General features: G+C 37.1%; 1 protein-coding gene across 7 annotated transcripts in view; it reads left to right on the forward strand.

Annotated features, from left to right (window-relative positions):
• The window catches only part of FRS2 (fibroblast growth factor receptor substrate 2), a 112348-nt gene that overhangs the window by 64889 nt on the left and 26852 nt on the right, over window positions 1-20607 (forward strand). For 3 of the 7 annotated variants that reach the window (XM_054443241.2, XM_063646499.1, XM_063646497.1), the window contains one exon: window positions 5832-5899. The exons of the other annotated variants lie outside the window; for them this stretch is intronic. The gene's annotated coding sequence lies outside the window, so the exon portion shown is untranslated. The remainder of the gene's footprint in view (window positions 1-5831; window positions 5900-20607) is intronic. 7 annotated transcript variants of the gene reach the window in all.

A 20607-nucleotide genomic window follows, 5' to 3' on the forward strand; every position in this document is an offset into this window, starting at 1 on the left:
AAGGAATTGTAAATATAGTAATAAAACTAATATTGTTGAGTAAGGCTTAATTGCTCCTGATTTTTAAAAATTTGTTTCCATGTATTTATTTAATATCTTTTCTTTATTATAGGATTCTCACTCATTTATTAGCTACTGTTTTACTATGTCAGAATTTGCTAGCAAGACACAGATCGTCTTGTTTGAATTTAGGATAAAAGGGTATGATAAAAGTAGTCACCTTTAAAATTCAAATACTGCTTCTCATGGTCAGAGCTTATTGAGTGGGTTTATCCTTTTTAGGAAAAAAGTTCTTCCATTGGGGCTCATTAATCTTTTTTACTCAGTGGACATTGCCTACGTGACTTGGAGTAGAGGGTTCATAGAAGCTCTCTTAGGGGCTGGCAGATTTGTTTGTCTGTCTGGTAAGGGTTGCATCCTCCAGAGGGGAGGAATGCCGTGTCCTTGCATGGCGGAAGGTGGAGGGCAAGCAAAACTAATGCTGAGCAAAGCTTCTTTTATAAAGGCCTTAATTAGGTCATGAGGAAGGAGCCCTCATTACCTAGTCACCCCCTAAAGGTCCCATCTCTTAATACTATCACATTGGCCATTAAATTTCAGTATCTGAATTTTGGAAGGGACACATTCAAACGATAGCAGGAAGGGAATTCACACATTTGCTGAAAGTGAAGCCAAGATTAGGGCTTTTTAAAATAAGTATTAATTTATATATCAGCACTTAAGTATTTATAAGATCTTTGGTGGGAAGACCAGAAAGTACTGAAGTTGATATTGACTTGTTATTCTATTCATTGTTGAATATTCCCGCCATCCTTTTTAAAAACTAAGAGAATTATACATCAGGTAACATAGTCCCTTTCTCCAGTTTCTTTAATTTTGAGTCTTTTGTATGACATAGTAATTTTATTATTCTTACTTTGTTGTGTTACCACACTGCATAAATAGGATAGTATTCTCATTTTACAAATGAGGAAACCAGTAGTAGGATTGGCTTTAGGTTCTTTTACTAATATTATACTGCCACCCTATCAGCTGATACTTTCCTATATATAAAAGGTATAATTACTAGGATAGTCTTAACTTGAAGGAAGTTGTTTCTAACCAGGAAGAACCTCATAGTCTGAGAAGTTTAAAAAACACACATATACAGACAAAAATATAAGCAATGAATACTGTAGGCCATAGTCAAAGGAACATTTATTAATATGGAATTGGTCCACCTCTGTTATATAGAAAAGTATTTCATAAGTATTTCCAAGTTAGAATGAATGCCATAAATTTAAGTTGTCTAGGTTTTTTTTTTTTTTGAGATGGCGTTTTGCTCTTGTTGCCCAGGCTGGAGTGCAATGGCGCGATCTCGGCTCACCACAGCCTCCGCCTCCTGGGTTCAAGTGATTTTTCTGCCTCAGCCTCCTGAGTAGCTGGGATTACCGGCACGCACCACCGTGCCTGGCTAGTTTTGTATTTTTAGTAGAGACGGGGTTTCTGCATGTTGGTCAGGCTGGTCTCAAACTCCCGACCTCAGGTGATCCGCCTGCCTTGGCCTCCCAAAGTGTTGGGATTACAGGTGTGAGCCACCGCGCCTGGCCATATTTCTAGTTTTGAGCATGCCTGTTTACTTAAAGGTTATGTGTCTAGTTTTGATGGGTGGGAAATTAGAATTTCATTGAGGGGATGAAATGAGCAATTTGATCTTGTGTTTTTCAGAATATAGTAATCCCCTCCCCGCCAAATTATTTGTTTGTAGTGTGAAAATCAGGTATACTGGATTATAAACCAGTATCTTCCATCCTAAAAGGCTTAATTTGGTTCAGACACTGTTTTATTGTTAGAGGCAGAGATTTAGATTGTTTTTGAGGAATCCAGTGCTATTCTAGGTCATTTTAGGTCTGAAGGGTCTTCAGATATATAATAGTAACCACTTGGCTTACACCTAGCTTACATTTAAGCCTGTAGAAAGACTGAGAGAGATTTCACATGTAGGTGGTGGAATATGGAAATGCAGATTGATAGTCTACTTGGAGTTATGGGACTTTGAAGTTTAGCAGTGTTTTTGTTGTTCAAAAATACACTATGATATTAAAAAGATGTGGGTCTTCTGACCCTGATTTCTTATTGTGTATTAAGGCTTCAGATGTTACAGTTCATTTTAACTGAGGTTGAACGTAATACACAAAAATGTGGATTGTTTTATAGTATATAAAAGAACAGTTATTTTAGGTACCTTTTTGTTTCATGTTCCATTCTTAGAGTTCCTTATTAGCTGGCTTGATTTTATTTTTTCAGCTACGTGCTTTTAGATTAAAAAACAAAAAAACAAAATTCAGAATAGGTTGAAACTCAACACAAATTGCTGCCATGTAACAAAAGTGCTGATCAAGTTAAATCAACCCCTGTAATGTGTATTGAAAGGAAAACCTCTCCTCTCTCCCCCAATTTGAAGAACAAGCATTTTCCCTGCCAAAAAGTACTGACTTTAAATGGACCAGCTGTCCATATTAGGAGTACAGGGTTGCTAAGGTGACCATGGCTGTTTGGAGAAGAATGCAGCTGAGAGGGCAAGTTCTTGATGTGTGAGCTGAGGGAAGGAATGTGGTGTGATTAGGCATCATTCCTCCAAATCACATGCTCACAAAGTGCTGTGTGGGCAGCATGTAGAAACTACAAGTCTGAGCGCTGGAGCTTGTGTGTGGTTAAATGCATTTTGTTTTCATGTAAGCCACAGACTTACAGTTTAGATGAAAAAGGTCTGCCTTGTATGTATGTGTGTGTTTGGGGTTAAAGTTGGGGATGGTGCTTTGATGGCAGATGAAATGGCAATGAATTTATTTTGCTTGATAGATACATATTTTTATTGTTTTTAAAATTATTTATCTTGGAATAAATGTCATCTTTCCAATTGATCCTTTTCAGTCATATATATACAGTATTAATAGTCCCAAGTAAATGATGTGTTCCTTGTAATTGTGTATTTCTTTGGCACTGTAATTTCAGAATGATTTGGAAATTCCTAAAAATGTGTTGTCTACTTGTTCCATTTCTTCTTTTTAAAAAACTGAGTGTTTTTTCCTCAAGGCATCCAAAGATAGGTTCTGGGTGTATCTGACAAATAAGTAGCCAATTTGGTAAAAATAATGATTCGAGGACAGTGAGAATGGTCAAACTAACATCCCATTTACCTGAGATGCTGTTAAGATTTTACTATGGGCACCATTACTAATACTTGAAATGAGATCTAGATATAGGCGTTGATGTAGATACTTAAATGAAATGTGTTATTTTTGTTTTTTTATCCTTTTTTTGTTAATCCCTACAGTGATGTGCTGATCTTAAATGAGGGCATAAATGTGATGTATTTAAGATGTGAAGTAGCTTGAACAGTAGCAGCCCTGTATTACATGAGCATCATATTATTTTTCATAATCAGATAGTCTCTTTGCTTTGAAATGATTGCTGTTTAAGTGATTAATTTATAAAATATGGAGGGAAATGAAAGGATTAAAATAATTTGACCTCTTGGGCTCAAGCAATCCTCCCACCTAAAATATGGCTATTTTTTATAAATGTTCCATGTGTATTTAGAAAGAATGCAACTTTTTCAGTTATTAAGTACAGTGTTATATTTATGTCTAAGAACTTGTTAATTGTTCTCTTCATATCTTCTCTGTCTTGGTTTTGTTTTGGATTCAGGTTTAGTTTTATTTGGGGACTGATTTATGAGTTTCTCTAGTAAGAAAGACCTGGTAATTAATGTCGCTCACCATGGCTATTGATTTGTCAGTTTCTCCTTATAGGTGTGTTAATTTTTGCTTTATTTATTTTGAATGTATGCTATTAAGTACATTAATAATAAGCCAAAATAATGAAACAATTTAGAATTAGAATTGTTTTATCTTTTTGTTGAATTGAATTTTTATCATTATGAAAGGGCCCTCTATCTAAACACATTTTTAGCCTTATAATTTTTTTAATTGTTATTATTGCTGTTTTCTTGGATTAATATAGCTAGTGTAGTTTTCTTTTGGTTACTGTAGTATTTTCATTCTTTTTTTTTTTTTTTGAGACGAAGTCTCACTCTGTTGCCCAGGCTGGAGTGTAGTGGTGCTATCTCAGCTCACTGCAACCTCCATCTCCTGGGTTCAAGGAATTCTCGTGCCTCAACCTTCTGAGTCGCTGGGATTACATGCATGCACCACCATGCCTGGCTAATTTCTGTTTTTTTAGTGGAGATGGGGTTTCCCATGTTGGCCAGGCCAGTCTCGAATTCCTGACCTCAGGTGATCGCCCGCCTCAGCCTCCCAAAGTGCTGGGATTACAGGCGTGAGCCACCGCACCCAGCCAGTATTTTCCTTCTTTAGTTTTTCATGTATTTTGGTTGGAGTTTTGTAAATAGAATAAGGTTGAGTTTTATTTTTGTTCTGAATGACAATCTTTATTTTTTAACTGGAGAATTTTAGTCAGTTGTGTTACTGATAGATTTAGGTTTTTTTTTTTTAAATTTTTTTTTTCTTTTTTGAGACAAGATCTCGCTCTGTTGCCCAGGCTGGAGTGCAGTGGCACGATCCTCTAGCCTCGATCTGCTGGGCTCAACGATCCTCCCACCTCAGCCTCTCAAGTAGCTGGGACCACAGGCATGTGCTACTGTGCTGGGCTGATTTTTTAGATTTTTAGAGATGTTATCCCACTATGTTGCTTAAGTTGGACTTGAATTCCTGAACTCAAGTGTTCCTCCTGCCTCAGCCTCCCAAAGTGTTGGAATTACAGATGTAAGCCACCATGCCCAGCTCTGATTTACATGTATTTGTGTCCCCTTCTGTGGTTTTTCTATTTATCCAATTCTTCCTCTCATTCTTGCCAGTCTTTTGTGTTGAGTTAGGCATATATATTTGTTTCATTCCATCTCCTCTCCATACCTTGCATGCATGTATACTTGTTTATAATTAATATATTATTTATTCTTTTAGTGGTTGCTCTGGCTATTTTAACATGCTTTTCTTAGGAAAGTCCAAATTAATCAGTATCTTTAACCTATTCCTGAATAATGTAGTAACTTAGCATGCTCTGGTTGTCCTCCTCCCAACCTGTAACACTGTTGTCTGTTATCTTAGTTTTGGCATATTCTTCTTATGCATACATACAGAATTTTAGACAATTTACTGTTCTAGGTAGTAAACCTTTGTTTAAATTTATTTACCTAATTACTGTTTTCTTGGCTCATTGTTCCTTTTTGGATCTGAGACCTTTCTTCTATGATAATCTTTTTTCTACCTGAAGTACGTTCTTTAGAATTTCCTTTAGTGAAGATCCTTTGGTGAAAAGACACTTTTTTCTTTGTTGAAAGATGTCTTTATTTCATCTTCATTCTTGAAAGGTAGTTTCTCTGTGTGTAGAATTCTGTTTTCTCATCATATTGAAGACATTATTCCAGTACTTTGACTGCCAGTATTGCTGTTGAGAAGTCTTAATTGCCCTTCCTTTGTAAGTAATAACCCTTTTATTTGGCTGTCTTAAGCCTCTTTTTTTCCTTCCCATTTAGTGTTTTGCAGTTTTGTATAATGTATTGAGGTGTTATTTTTTTCATTCCATCATTTTATTTTTTGTAATCCCACTTGGGATTCTTTGGGCTTCCTGGATCTGAGGATAATAATGATGTCTTTGAATAATTGTGGAAAATTCGTAACCAGTATCTCTTTGAATAGTGCCTCTTATTTTCTCCTTCTATAACTCTAATTAGATGTATAGTCTATTTTTCATGTTACTTATGCCTTTTTATCCTTTTTCGTCTCCACAAACTCATTTAAGAGCTGGCTTATAGTTATAAATTCTTGCAGGAGATTTTCTTCTTTCTACCGGCATCAAGATCAAGCAGGCAAGTTTACTTGCTGTCATCTTCTATAAGGTAGGTTTACTGCTCATTCATTTGTACTTTGTGGATTTGGGGATTTGCAGCTGTATGCAAGGCAGTCTTGATCTATATAGTCTGTCTCCCACAGTCTGCAGTTTTCTAAGCAGCATTATGAAATTACCTTAAAGTCAAGAGCCACCTTTCGTAGCTTTTTACATTTGTGCCAAAGTAGGAAAATGTTTAATAATAACATTAAAATATATACATAAAGCATTGCAGATTCTAGCAGTAGAGCCAGTCTGGACATCTAACCTACCATGTTGCTAGAAATAGAATTCCTTGATCCATTTCAAATAACATACAACTTATGTAAGGTTTGTATGAGAAACAATACAGAATTCTAATCAGCAGTCTCCCATTAACAAAAAAAAGGCCCTCGCCTTAAGTTCGGTAAATTCATGCCTTTTTATATGTTTAAGCTAAAATAAAATGATTCATGTCTTTTTATATGTTTAAGCTAAAATAAAATGTTTAAGGTAAGGGGTGTGTGTGGGAGTGGTATGTGTGTTTTAATTTCCTGCCTTATCCAACTAACTTCATGTCCATTTGAATTAAAATGGATTCTACTGAAATTCCTCTTTTATTCCTGACATTATACATTTGTCACCTTTTTCTCTTTTCAACAAAAATGGCATGTGTTAAGTTTATATTTTTAAAAATTTAGGTTCCCTTATATTATTCAGATGCATTATTTTCAAAACACATTCATAAAAAGTGATAATACCCTATCTGTAATTGTATTAATCTTTCAACTTCATAGTCTTAGTCTATTCTCCATGAGTTTATTTCTATATTTTTTATGCAGATTCTCCACAAAATAACATAACATTTAGTTACACAGAGGCCCTCCTAGATGCAATGACACCCCGGTAGCAAGAGCACACCAAGAACCCAAATCTTGGTTTCTAATACAAGTTGATTATCCTTATCCTTATCCTAAATGCTTGGGATCAGATGTGTTTTGGATTTCAAGGTTTTTGTTTTGTTTTGTTTTGTTTTGAGACGGTTGCCCAGGCTGGAGTGCAGTGGCACGATCTCAGCTCACTGCAACCTCTGCCTCCTGGGTTCAAGTGATTCTCCTGCCTCAGCCTCCCGAGTAGCTGGAATTACAGGCACACATCACCATGCCTGGCTAATTTTTTGTATTTTTAGTAGAGATGGGGGTTTCACCATGCTGGCCAGGCTGGTCTTGAACTCCTGGCCTCTTGATCTGCCCACCTTGGCCTCCCAAAGTGCTGGGATTACAGCTGTGAGCACTGTGCCCAGTTGGATTTCAGGGGGTTTTTTGGATTTCAAAGTATTTGCATATACATAATGAGGTATCTTGGGGATGGGACTCAAGTCTAAACACAAAATTTATGTTTCATATATGCCTTTACACATAGCCTAAAGGTGATTTATACAATATTTTAAATAATTTTGTGCACGCATCATATGAGGTCAGGTGTGAAATTTTCCACCTGTGGTGTCATGTTGGTGCTCAAAAATTCTCAGAATTTTCCAATTAGGTATGCTGAATCTGTACCCTTCTCCTTTGAAAAGGACCAGGTTTCCTTGGAGAAATGGCTTAATCTAGGACTAGGGCAAGAAATAGACAAGATCCACTTTGGGAGGCCAAGGCAGGCAAATCATGAGGTCAGGAGCTCGAGACCAGCCTGGCCAACATGGTGAAACCCCGTCTTTACTAAAAATACAAAAAATTAGCTGGGCAGGGTGGCGGGCGCCTGTAATCCTAGCTACTCGGGAGGCTGAGGCAGGAGAATCACTTGAACCCAGGAGGCGGAGGTTGCAGTGAGCTGAGATTGTGCCACTGCACTACAGCCTGGGCGACAGTGCAAGACTCCGTCTCAAAAAAATAAAAATAAATGCCGGGCATGGTGGCTAACGCCTGTAATCCCAGCACTTTGGGAGGCTGAGGCGGGTGGATCATGAGGTCAGGAGATTGAGACCATCCTGGCTAACACAGTGAAACCCCGTCTCTACTGAAAATGCAAAAAATTAGCTGGGTGTGGTGGTGCGCGCCTGTAGTCCCAGCTACTAGGGAGGCTGAGGCAGGAGAGTGACGTGAACCCAGGAGGCAGAGCTTGCAGGGAGCCGAGATGGCTCCACTGCACTCCAGCCTGGATGACAGAGCGAGACTCCGTCTCAAAAAAAATAAATAAAATTTAAAAAAATTTAAAAAATAAAAAAATAGACAAGATCAGCTTAGAACATCTTGTAGTGCCAAAAAAAAAAAAAAAAAAGTAAAGAAAGGGCTTTAACAAAAAACCCACAAAATGGGACTATGTCAAAGGGGCATAGGAGTCACCTAAAAGAGCTAACAGTGATCAAAGTTGGAATAATTTGAACAAGAAAATAAGTAAAGTATAAAGTAGTATTGAATTATAACTGAGTATAAAATAAATATCCACGGGCTGATACTGGTATGAATAAATGATTGAATAAATGAATAAATGATTGAATAAATAAGTAAATGGAGAAGAGACAAATCTGTACAGAAGAACTCCAAATAATGTATGTCAATACTCCACTTTCATCATGGTGAAACACAATTCCCTAATCCTTAAGTGTGGGCTGTGCATGCCTTCCTTCCAAGAAAGACAGTACTTCCAAGAAGTGCAGAAGAGTTCGGGGAGAAGTAACTTCACAGTGGAGAAACCTGACAGCCAGGTGGGTTGTCAGGGGTAACATCAACAGTGATAAGTCATGTTGATAGTGTGTTTCAAGGGCTATGTTGTGATAAAAATGGCACTTTATCTCTGTGATCCTCCTCCCCAAATCCCATACTCCCAGTCTAATTATGAGAAAAGCATCAAATTCCAAGAGAGGAGAGGCATTCTACAAAATACTTTACCAGTGCTCCCGAAAATGGTCAGGATTATCAAAAACAAGAAAAATCTAAAAAACCATTACTGCCAAGAGGATCCTTAAGAGACATGATGACTGAATGTAATGAAGTTTGTTTTTTAAAAAAAAAAAACACAAAAGTGAGTCCCTCAAGAATTTTTTTAAACCTAGAAGTCACGTACTTTGCAACTTTTATTTGATTTTAGATCGCATCCCGCTCTTGAATGCATATTTCCCCTGGAGCAACCCACGTTTTAAAAAATTTAGTAAAGGAGAATATCAGATAACCAGTTCTTACAAACAGGCCCAACATTTATTATGTAGCATTTGCTGCCATCTGAAGGCCTATTCACACAAATGGTAGAAAGTTGTGTTTATTAAAATCTTAACTTCTTTAATATTTCAAATTTTTAAACTTCAGGGTAAACAAAATTCTTATGAAAATACTGACACTATACCTTAGAATGTATAATTTACCTGAAGGAAGTGTGTGTATGTGTGTGTGTTTGGCCTGCTCTGTAAAAATAAAGAATGTAGCATTAATATTATTAGGCCCAGTTGGTCTATTCTAGTATAGTTACTGGTACAAAAGTAACACTGGGCCAGGTGCAGTGGCTCACACCTGTAATCCTAGTACTTTAGGAAGCTGAGGCAGGTGGATCACTTGAGCCCTGGAGTTTGAGACCAGCCTGGCAACATGGCGAAACTCCTTCAATATTAAAAATACAAAAATTAGCCAGGTGCGGTGGCATATGTCTGTAGTCCCAGCTACTCGGGAGACTGAGGCAGGACGATCACTTGAGCCCTGGAGGTGGAGGTTGCAGTGAGCTGAGATTGCAGTGAGCCTGGGCGACAGGGTGAGACCTTGTCTCAAAACAAAAGAAAAAAAAAATAACACTGTATTATTGTAATTCAGGGGAAGTAGTTTTGATATAAATCTAATAACTTTATGTAAAAAGTCTTCTTATTCTTTGATGTAATTCTAACATTTTTTATAATTTAAAGAGAGATACTGGTTTCAAATAAGTTATTTCTCCATTTTCAGAATAATTTTTCCTCACGCACTCGAAAGATGATTTTATTATCTTTTTATTATTAAAGCAGATATTATCAGGGCCATACATTAAGAGCATTTATTGCCTCTACAACCAGATATAGGTGGCGGCGTGTTATGTTCTGAATATTTTTCTTTACTGACAGACATACTTAGTATAACAAACATATTAATTTGCAGCATTGTAATTAAAAAGTGAAAATGTGCATGCTGTCAGACCCAGTCTTAAACAGGTTCAGCCTTATCAACTAAAGGAATTTAAAACCTTACTTTATGATGCCTTTATCTTTGATTTATAGTTGGTCGTTCGTATCCATAGGTTCCACACCTGCAAATTCAATCAGCCACAGATTGAAATTATTTGAAATAGAAAGCAGTATAAAAAATATTACAAAATACAGCATAACAACTATTTAGATAGCATTTGTATTGTAAGTAATCTAGAGGTTATTTAAAGTATGCAGGAAAAGAGTATAAAGAAGAAAAAAGACTAGCTCTAAAATTCTTTATTTTTTCAAACAGATTTTTGAATGAATCAGGGTATGTAAAGAAAGAAAATATTTAAACTAATATTGTTTGTAGCTAAACCATTATTTCATTGGTCTGTGATGTTCCAAACTTGTACCTTCCAACCATATGTAACCATGTTTCTATTTTCACTGAAATAACTCAGTAGACCAAAGATGTTGGTGTTGGAATTGCATACGGCAGGTAGTTCAAGTATATTCAAAGTAAATTCTAGTTAATATTAAGTACCTTTTAATGTTAGAAATTAAAAGAGCTTAGGAAAAGCTATAGGATGAGAAATCCAATATAAACAGTTGTTTCAATCCTAGAGTATCTTCACCTTCACCCAGGCTCATCCCAGGACTGCAAAATGTCAAAGAGTGAGCTAGCTTGGAGGAAATAATGTGGCTTGGATAATGACTCTTAGGCAGTTAACTTAACCCAGATAGCGTCTTCTAATAACTATAATCCAAATGACAGTTTTTGAATCTATAGTACAAAAAGGAAAACATCTGGTACTACCTCAGTCTTATGAGTATACTTGCTCACATTGATAACAACATGGTAGCATTGCTTCTAAAAGAAATTTTGTGATACTGTATCTTAAATTTCATATTATTTTTCATGAGATAGCTGTCAGTTTACAGACAAATCTAAGTGATAATTTTGAGCCCCATTTTTACAAGTCATCTCAATAAGTAACTATTAAGTAACATATGTTAATAAGTAAAAATGTAAAAGCATTTGGTTGTAGTTTTATTGATATGTTTGTACATTGCAGAAATTCAGGACAAATTTTGTGAATACTTAAGTTGCTATTTTTAAACAATTTCTGATATTATTAATTCAACTAAAACTTAATAAGCATTTAATGTCTGTCGGGCACTCTTCAGGCACCAAGGATATTTCGGTGAACAAAACAAAATCTTTGTCACTATGGAGTTTACGTTTTGTGGTGGCACTGGAGTGAAGAGATAGGGAATAAAAAAACAAGTCAGTATGTAGTATGCCACTTGGTGGTAAGTCATTTGGAGAACGACGTAGTAGGGAAAGAGGAAAAGGGTGTATCATCAGGGGCTAGTGGGTAAGGGTTTATCTATTTCATATGTAGTGTGCTCAGGAAAATTCTTTAATAAATTGATTTGTGAGCAAAAACCTGAAGCAAGTGAAGGAGCAAGCTATGCTGATACCTGGTAGAAGAGCATTCCAGGTACAAGGAACAGTAGTTGCAAAGGACCTGAGATAGGAACATAATTAGTGTATTCTAGAAACAGCAAGGAGGCCACTGTGGCTGGAGCAGAGTATGGAGAGAGAAGAATTTTAAAGTACATGATCAGTAGTGGAACAGGAGAGGCAGAAAATGATACTAAAAAATTAGGATCTCATAGAGACCATTGAAAAGTCCTTAATTTTTATTCTCAGAGGAATAGGACTTTGCAGGACTTTGTCAGGATAAATTGTGAACCACTTTGAAGTAGACAAAAAATGGCAAATGGGTGTCCTGTCTAGCTCAGCCATTGAGTTTATCTCTGTCTCATTTTGTGGGCAGGGTGGGGGAGTGGGGAGGCTTTTTTTTTTTTTTTTTTTTTTTTTAGAGTACTGGAACTTAACAGAAAACTTCTTAAAAATGCAATTGAATCATAAACATTGATGTAAAAATCCTCAACAAAATACTAGCAAAACCAAATTCAGCAGCATATCAGTGGGATTATATACCATGATCAAGTGCGTCTTATTCCTGAAATGCAAGGATAGTTCAACATATGAAAATTGTTCAATGTAATATACACATTAAAAGAATGGGAGAAAACCACATGATTGTGTCAATTGATGCAGAAAAAACATTTGACAAAATTCAGCATTCTTTCATGATTTAAAAAAACACTAAAACTAGAAGTAAAAGGAGCCAGGTGCGGTGGTTCATGTCTGTAATTTTAGCACTTTGGGGAGGCTGAGGTAGGTGAGTCACTTGAGATCAGGAGTTTGATACCAGCCTGGCCAACATGGTGAAACCCCATCTCTACTAAAAATATAAAAATTAGCTGGGCGTAGTGGTGCGCACCTGTAATTCCAGTTACTCAGGAGGCTGAGGCAAGAGAATCGCTTGAACCTGGGAGGAGGGGGTTGCAGTGAGCTGAGATCATGCCACTGCACTCCAGCCTGGGTGACAGTAAGACTCCATCTCAGAAAAAAAAAAAAATTAAATAATAAATAAAAGGAAACTATTTCAACATAGTAAAAGCTATATGTGAAAAATACAGTGAATGTCATATTCAGTGGTGAAAGACTGAAAAGATTTTTCTCTAAGATCAGGAACAAGGCAAGGATTCCCACTTTCACCAATTCTATTAAATATCGTACTGGATATTCCATCCAGAGCAATTAGGCAAGAAAAAGAAAAGGCATCCAAATTGGAAAGAAGTAAAGTGATCTCTGTTTACAGATGATATCATCTTATATATAGAAAACCCTAAAGAGTTAGCATTTTCATCTAACAATGAACAATATGAAAAGGAAATTAAGAAAACAATTTCATTTACAATAGCATCAAAAAGGATAAAATACAAATAACCAAAGAAGTGAAAGATTTTTACAATGAAAACTATGAAACATTGCTCATCGAAATTAAATAAATGAAAAACATCTGATTTTCATGGATTGGAAGCCTTCATATTGTTAAGATGTGAATACTAAAAATAATCTACAGAATCAGGGCCGTTCCTATCAAAACCACAATGATGATTTTTGCAAAATTAGAAACGCCCATTCTGCAATTCATATGGAATATCAAGGGACTCTCAATAGCTAAAACAATCTTGAAAAAGAAGAAGAAAGCTGGTGAGTCACACTTCCTGATTTCAAAACTTACTGCAAAGCTATAGTAATCAAACAGCGTGGTATTGGCATAAATTTAGGCAGACATATAGCCCAGTGGAATAGAGTAGAGAACCCAGAAATAGACCGGTGTTGTGGCTCACACCTGTAATCCCAGCACTTTGGGAGGCCCAGGTGGGTGAATCATGAGGTCAGGAGTTCAAGACCAGCCTGGCCAACATGGTGAAACCGTGTCTCTATTAAAAATACAAAAAATTAACTGGGTGTGGTGGCAGAAGCCTGTAATCTCAGCTATTTGGGAGGCTGAGCAGGAGAATTTCTTGAACCCAGGAGACGGAGGTTTCAGTGAGCTGAGATCATGCCACTGCACTCCAGCCTGGGCGACAGTGTGAGACCCCATCTCAAAAAAAAAAACCTCCAGAAATAAACACTTGCGTATATGGTCAAATAATTTTTGACAAGGGTGTCAAGACTATTCAATGGGAAAGGAACAGTCTCTTCAACAAGTGATGCTGGGAAAACTGGATATCTACATACAATATAGTGGAGTTGGATCTTCACCTAGCACCATATACAAAAATTAACTTAAAATGAATCAAAAGTATACAACTTTTGTAAGGAAATGTAGGGCAAATGCTTCATGACATTGGATTTGGCAGTGGTGTCTTGGATGTAACACCAAAGGCACAGACAATACAATAAAAAACTTTTGAAACTCAAAACAAAAAACATTTAAAAATGGGCCAAGGACTTGAATAGACATTACACCAAAGAAGATATACAAAGGCCAGTAAGCATGTGAAAAGATGTTTAACATCACCAATTATTAGAAAAATGCAAATCAGAAATACAGTGAGATACTACCCTCACACATTAGGATGGCTACTTTTTTTTTGGAGACAGAGTCTTGCTGTATTGCTCAGGCTGGAGTGCAGTGGTGTGATCTCGGCTTACTGCAACCTCCACCTCCCAGATTCAAGTGATTCTTAGTCTCAGCCTCCCAAGTAGCTGGGACTATAGGTGTGCACCAGCACACCTGGCTAATTTTTGTATTTTTAGTAGAGGCAGGGTTTTGCTATGTTACCTGGGCTGGTCTTGAACTCCTGGCCTCAAGTGATCTGCTCACCTTGGCCTCCCAAAGTGCTGGGATTACAAGCATGTGACACCATGCCTGGCTAATTTTTGTATTTTGAGTAGAGATGGGGTTTTACCCTGTTGTCCAGGCTGGTCTTGAACTCCTAGCCTCAAGATTCACCTGGTTCAGCCTCCCAAAGTGCTGGGATTACAGGTGTGAGCCACCGCACCTGGCCAAGGATGGCTACTATTTTTTAAAAAAATAGTAACAAATGTTGGTGAGGACGTGGAAAAATTGGAAACCTTATGCACTGTTGGTAAGAATATAAAATGGTACAGTTTCTGTGGAAAAAGAGTATGGCTGTTTCTCAAAAAATTAAAAACAGAATTACCATATGATGCAGCAATTCAACTTCTGAGTATATCCAAAAGAACTGAAGGCAGAGTCTTGAGGTATTTGTACACCCATATCTATTTGTACAAAGTAGCTGAAGGTGGAAGCAACCCAAGTGTTCATTGACAGATGAATGGATAAGTAAAATATGGTGTATACATGCAGTGGAATATTATTCAGCCTTAAAAAGGAAGGAAATTCTATAATATGCTACAACATGGATGAACCTTGAAGACATTATGCTAAGTGAAATAAGCCAGTCACACAAAGGCAAATGCTGTGTGATTCTACTTATGTGAAGGAGGTAGTATAGTCAAAATCAGAGAGAAAGTAGAATGGTTTTGTCAGGGGATAGGGGGAGGAGGGAGTTATTGTTTAAGGGCCATGGAGTTTCAGTTTTACAAGATGAAAAGAAGCCTAGGCAACATAGTGAGACCTCACCTCTACAAAACATTAAAAAGTTAACCGCACATGGTGGGATGTACCTGTGGTCCTAGCTAATTGAGAGGCTGAGATGGGAGAATCCCTTGAGCCCAGGATGTCAAGGCTGCAGTGAGCTATGGTCACATCACTGCCCTCCTGCCTAGTTGACAGATTGAGACCCTGTCTCGAAAAGAAAAAAAGAATTACAGAGATGGATGATGGATAGTTAAGATGGTAAATTTTATGTGTATTTTACCACAATAAAAAAGTAGAAAATGCAATTAAATCTTATTCATAGAAATAAATATAAATTATACCCAGTGGAATGCAGTTGATTATTGCCCTGTGAATATGCCTGTTTTGCATCTATTTGTAAATTTCTTTCAGAACTCCTTATTCCCTGTGTATGTGTAGTTCTTGGAATGTTCCGAACCAGTTGTAACATCTTACTAATTCCATTATTAATGAGTTAAATTGTATCTTTGACATATGTTTGTTTTACTGTTTTTTAAGGGTCATGATTTTTACCATTTTTAGAAAAATGTATCTGTTAATACTTTTTTTTTTTTTTTTTTTTTTGAGTCGGGGTCTTGCTTTCTCACCCAGGCTAGAGTACAATGGAACAGTCGTGGCTCACACAGCCTCCGACTTCTGGGCTCAAGAGATCCTTCCATCTCAGCCTCCTAATAAATAAGTAGCTACGACTACAGGTGCATACCACCACATCTGGCTAAGTTTTTTTTATTATTATTTTTTAGAGATGGGTTCTTGCGATGTTGTCCAGGCTGGTCTTAAACTCCTGGCCTCAAGTGATCTACCCACCTTAGCCTCCCGAGTTGCTGGAATTACAAGCGTAAGCCACTGCACCAAGCTCCTGTATTAATACTTTTTAACAGAATTAATCTGGTTGCTGTGTTGAGAAAAGACTAGAGCAGGACAATCAGAGGCAAAGACCAATTAGAAGGCTGTTGGAAAAATTCATAAAGAAATGTTGGTAACTTGGACCAGAGAAGTAATAGTTTTGAAATGGTAAGCAGTAGTTCAACTTGGATATATTTTGAAGATACATCTGAAAGGATTGATGGATTGGATATGGGATGTGAAGAGAGTAAGGTGTGAAGGATGACTGCAAGATTTGTGGATATTAATCTTAATGAAATGTGTAATTCCTTCTCAAACATTTTTAGGTTGGTAATTTTTATTTTCGATTCTTAGGAGTTTAGTTGGTTTGACTAAGAAATGTAAAAGCTGGTGATCGTGACTCTTTTCTCATAAGGTATCTTTTCCACTGATTATAGTGTAATATATAATTACTGCATTGAAAACATCAATAACAGCTGCTTAAGTCAGGGTTCTGGCAGGAACCCTGTAATGGAAAAGAATTTAATAAAGGGATTATTTACACGTTATGGGCAGGTTAAGGGAAATCAGCAAGTGATATTGGCCAGGTTTGCTAGGAACACCAGGCTGTTAGGAACAGCTCTTAACACTCCTAGGTGTCTAAAAGGGGACAGAGAGAAGAAGTGGTTACCTGAATCAGCAAGAGCTATAAGTATGTGAGAGAGCTGCCTAACAGGGGCCATTACTAGAAGAACCTCAGTAAGGAAGGGAACCACAGCCAATCTGGTCTGCTGGTGCCTCCATGCAGGTGAGGCTCCTAGGGTGCAGAGTAGAGTAGAGAAGGTTAGAGAGTGGCATTGGAGGGTCAAATGGAAAATATACAGCATTACAGATAACTTTTAAGCCCTACCTTAAAACAAACAAATACACTTATGTGCTTCAAGTTTAAAAATAAAAGAGAAATGAAGAACATAATTATTTAGTGGTAGAAAGTTATAAAAACTCAGTTGGGTAGGTTTTAATGACATTAAACAGAATTAGTACAGCTAAAAATCAACCATAAAATTTGGTGAAGTCTTTAGAGGTTTTATATCATATTAAATGTTTTACTTTGGACTTACAAAGTTAAAAATGCTTTTTATCTTTTTTATGTGTTTTACTTAGAATTAATTGAATATAATATAACTTCAGAAATATGCTTTATATTTCTTAAGTATTTAAAAGCTGTTTTGTTGTGTCTTTTTGTTTCCTTTAATGTAAAGTAGTTCAGATTTAGTTTAGTCCTTGAAATTTATTTCAATTGAAATCTCAAATCATCACGTCTAACATTGTTGTTAATTTTGCGTATTTAATTCATTTTGTTTTTAGAGACAACATCACACTTCTTAACCAGTTACAGAAACACTGTCAGTGATTGGAAACTCAGCATTTAAAGGGAACTCAGTTCTTTGTTGGGCACATAGAAGTTTGTTCCATTTGCATAGACTTCTATGGTTTGGTCCGTCTCCTATTTCAGGAGCAAATCAAGCCTATTATTCCATAAGATGGAAATTTGAAGACAGTTGTCTGTCTCTGTTCTGCTCTTCCATATTGCTAAATATTTTCTTCTCCACACTGGTTTCTACAGTCTTACCTTATTGATTCAACAGTGTTCTTTCTGTCCCATCTCACCTTGCCTCAGTCTTCCCCTAGGCTTCTGTGATACCACACTCTTGGGGGTTTTCCTCTTGTTTCTTGGAGAGTGAATGTCCAGTCTCCTTGTGGGCTTTTTTCACTCTTTTTTTCACAATTCCTTTAGATGTTGGTGTTTCTGAGCTGCTGTAGGTCTTACTTTTCTTCACACTGGGCAGTCTCATTTGTCTGTATGCTTGGATCCGTAAGTTGATGACTCCCAAATCTCTCTCCCATCTCCACATCTGTATTTCTATTTGTTGAGCATCTCCATTTGGATGTCTCACAGACATCAAAGTACATTCAAAACTGAGCTTATGTTTTTCTAAATCTTGTGTCCTTCCTATGTTCCCTGGCTCAGTGTATGTACTGTCAACCTCAACTGAAAATGTGAGTATTTTCCTTGACTCCTGCTTTCCTTCCCAGTCTAATCAATCATCAGGTGTTATTAAGGCTAGCGCTTAAGTATCACTCTAATCCATCCTTTTATTTTTTTCCATCTTCATTGTTTAGTAACTTAATTCAGTCCTCATGGTTATTGCATGCAACAACCACTTCCAAACCTGCAAAAACCATATGAAGTGTAGGGAGTGTTGGTAGGAAGTATTTTTAGCTCAACCTGTGAGGAAATACAGATTCAGAGAGGTTAAGTAAGAACTCAGATCTCTCTAGTGTCATACATATTTTAACTAAGTCTAAAATGAAAGGCTTTGTTTTTAGCATTCTAAATTTCTCCAGAAGACATTATCTCCAATAATACCAGCCTGGGCGGTGGAGCAAGACCTCTCTCAAAACATACAAAACCACCAAAGCCTTTCATTTTAAATTCTAATGTAGTGTTTAAAGTACATTTAGATAGCAGAGATATTGTATGCCATTTGTCAGTTACATGAGGATTAAAACCTCACCTGAGCCATACTGCACTTTCTATTTAGAAGGATGAATCATTTCTGGGAATTCAGTTTTGTAATTTACATGTGGAAAATTTAAAACTTTAAGGCTTCAACATGAGTATTTTATGTACATAATTATAGGAAACCAATATTCTTTGTAGCTGTTGAATTAAGTTCAAAGGCCTTTCAAAGATGATTCAAAGTCTTTTTAAAAAGATTATTTAAAGTACACAGCTTTTCAGCCAGTATTGGTGAAGAAACATTTTGAGAGTATGACGGAATAAAACATGTTCTTAGAAATTTCAGCTATTTTTTATTGAGATTTGTTCTCTTCACATTTGTCTTTAAAAAAAAGAAAAAAGAAAGGAAGAAAGAAATATTCTCAAAGTTGCTTTCAAATCCCAGCACTTTGGGAGGCCGAGGCAGGAGTATTGCCTGAGACTGGGAGTTCTAGACCCCTTGGGCAACATTGTGAGACCTTGTCTCTACAAAACATTTAAAAAATTAGCTGGGTGTGGTGGTATACACCTGTAGTCCTAACTACTTTGGGAGGCTGATTCGGGAGGATCATGTGAGCCCAAGAGGTTAAGGCTGCAGTGAGCTTTGATCGCCCCACTACACTGCAGCCTGGGCAATGGAGCAAGACCCTGTCTCAAAACAAACACAACTACCAAATTATATGTTATTGTAAGTTGTTTTCAGAGGGATGAGCTCAAGTGTAATTATGAATGTGGCTCTTCAGAATTACCTTCACCATGGATGATTGATATGTGTTTAAATTAAGATCCAGATAAATATGAAGGAAAGCAAACCATGAAACCTTTAGAGGAAGGATGCATGTTGGCTTTGTTAATGTGGTAGAGAGGAAAACTGAACATTCTAAATTTGGCTTCTAGTAAAATTTTGATTAATTTCTTCACCTTCATTTCCCTATTGAAAAATGGAGAAAATAGTTCCCAGCAGTCTGCATTACGAGATTGTTTTTTAGATCAGTATTTAACAAGGGCTCAAAAGAACATCACATCAGTCGTGGATGCTTTGAAATCCTACCGCTTGATAGTAACTATCTTCAACATCTGGGAAGGAGTAAAGAAAAGACAGTCCAAACAGCTTTTCATTTCTGTTATTTGTAATGTGTTGATAGTTCTTTCATTGACTGTATGGCATGTTTTATGGATCCTAAGAAACATTTCCCAATTTTATTCACTAAAATTTGGGTGTGTCTTACAATTAGTGGCATATTATAGTTAAATTGACTTTTTTTCTTTCTCAGTGGTATATAAAATATCAGTCTTAAATCAATCATCTCTGGCCGGGCGCGGTGGCTCACGCCTGTAATCCCAGCACTTTAGGAGGCTGAGGCGGGCAGATCATCTGATGTCAGGAGTTCGGGACCAGCCTCAACATGGAGAAACCCCGTCTCTACTAAAAATACAAAATTATCCGGGCGTGGTGGTGCATGCCTGTAATCCCAGCTACTCGGGAGGCTGAGGCAGGAGAATTGCTTGAACCTGGGAGGCAGAGGTTGCAGTGAGCCGAGATCATGCCATTGCATTCCAGCCTGGGCAACAAGAGCAAAACTCCGTCTCAAAAAAAAAAAAAAAAAAAAAAAAAAAAATCAATCCTGTCTCAGCTTTGATGAAAAACAGAATATATGTCTATTAATATTCAAAATAACAACAATAACAGTACAGTGGCCACCATACCTGAGGATCACTTTTTTGGTAGGTAGCCTCTACTTTCTTAAACACAACCAAGAACTGGAAAGTAAGAAACAAAGGCTTCTGATGCTTAAAATCACTGTTACAGAACTCATGAAGTAAAGGCCAGGTACTTAAACTTACAAGATCCCTTTGCCTCTGAGTGTGGTGTCTTATTTTGTAGGTCATTAAGTTAATCCTAGGTATCTTATTACAGAGTCCACAGGGATTCAAAAGAGTAAACTATGGGAGGCTGAGGTGGGCAGATCTGAGGTCAGGAGTTCAAGACCAGCCTGGACAACATGGTGAAACCCTGTCTCTACTAAAAATACAAAACTTAGCCGGGCGTGGTGGCGCACGCCTGTAATTCCAGCTATTTGAGAGGCTGAGGCAGGAGAATTGCTTGAACCCGGGGGGCAGAGGTTGCAGTGAGCCAAGATCGCACCATTGCACTCCAGCCTGGG

Source organism: Pongo pygmaeus, chromosome 10 (genome assembly GCF_028885625.2).
Source record: "Pongo pygmaeus isolate AG05252 chromosome 10, NHGRI_mPonPyg2-v2.0_pri, whole genome shotgun sequence".
Taxonomy (NCBI): Eukaryota; Metazoa; Chordata; class Mammalia; order Primates; family Hominidae; genus Pongo; species Pongo pygmaeus.